General features: G+C 30.2%; 1 long non-coding RNA gene across 1 annotated transcript; it reads right to left on the reverse strand.

Moving 5' to 3' along the window:
• Positions 1-430: 430 nt before the first annotated feature.
• On the reverse strand, positions 431-682 carry LOC122522726. The gene is made up of 2 exons (XR_006305137.1): positions 561-682; positions 431-486 (listed from the first exon to the last, which is right to left on the reverse strand). It is a non-coding gene; the product is annotated as an uncharacterized LOC122522726 (long non-coding RNA).
• Positions 683-1,515: the final 833 nt, after the last annotated feature.

Below are 1,515 nucleotides of genomic sequence, written 5' to 3' on the forward strand. Positions count from 1 at the left end.
ATTCTGAAGGAAATCCTCGTCAGGCTACGCTCGTTATTTAATATTGAAAAAGAAGTATAACTTCAAAACAATCACAATAAATTCATATTGCACAATACGTTTCCATTCTTTCATGCTAAATTCTCCATATTTTATAATTAATTACAGATTACCTATCACAATGATAACATATTATTATTATTACCGTTATTAATTTTCCTTGTTAGTTTTTAATTTTTCTAGTTTATTAATTAATGTTATTATTATTACATTATTAGTATTATTATTATTAATTTTATTTTTACATAGAACATAGTTGATAAAGAAACCTGTTTCTCTTCTCTGCTTGATGATCAATAATATTTTCTAATGTAAGAAGATTATTTTTCCTTTACTATTATATTTTTATTCTCATTTATTTATTGAGGTTATTTAATTTTATATAAATATATATAATGTCTTATTTATTGTGCAGGTTATGGGTAGATAATAGGTAGAATTGTTTCTCTGTAATAACAAAGATTTTATTTTATTTTGAACCAAATAATAATATAGCAACTTAGACTAATTATTTATCCTACCTGTAATAACAAAGAAACAACATTCAATGCTAATATCCACACCGTTGTTTCTTGATTAATTTTCTTACATATATTTCTTAATCTCTATATCTTTTCACTCCTGCTTTCTTTGTAGCACTAACGCCCCCTGTTTTAATCCCTAACCTATTTACGCGCTAAATTCAATATAGCTCAAACTACTGTCCTTACATATATATTTGTAGCGTGACCAGGTAAAAAGGAGGAGGATTGAAAATATGAGTAGATAAGCTACTAATTATTCTTTTCTATTAATTTAACAAAATAACTTCAAAAATAACTTCAAAAAGAAAAGAAAAATATTTTCAATCGATCGATATATTATATATATAAGAAAGAATAAAAAGAATAACTTCAAAAATATAAAAATATAGATATCAGTCCACATTAAATGTAAGGGAGATATATCGAATTACTTTATGCGTCAACGGCCATGGCGCGGTTACAGCATTAGTTCTCGCTCGATCATTTAAGTAAAGCAGCGCTGAGTACGATTAGTATTTGGATGGGTGACCCGCTTGAGAAAAAAAGGGGAAGAAGAAGAGAGACAACTTCATGCCGTAAACTTGAAATCGTTTTGCCGCGCGTCGTAAATACCGACAAACTTCATGGTGTCGTTTTTCCAGACGCTCGGAACCAAATCACTCCCCACTACATTTTCCCTAACGCGCCAAAAGAAGTATAACTTCAAAAATCAAATTTTAACAATAAAAAGTACCATAGTCGCATTACTTTACCATAGTCGCATTATTTTACCATAGTCGCATGACTTTACAAGTCGTACGGCTCGAAATTTTTCCAAGTCCCATAGTCGCATGATTTTACAAATTTTATTATAGTCATTTAACCCTTTAGCTTACAAAGACGTCTCAGAGGCGTCACAAGGTTATCGGACCAAAAACGAATAAGACGCCTCAGAGGCGTCGTAAGTCTAGCG

Source organism: Polistes fuscatus, unplaced genomic scaffold (assembly GCF_010416935.1).
Source record: "Polistes fuscatus isolate 324 unplaced genomic scaffold, CU_Pfus_HIC Scaffold51, whole genome shotgun sequence".
Taxonomy (NCBI): Eukaryota; Metazoa; Arthropoda; class Insecta; order Hymenoptera; family Vespidae; genus Polistes; species Polistes fuscatus.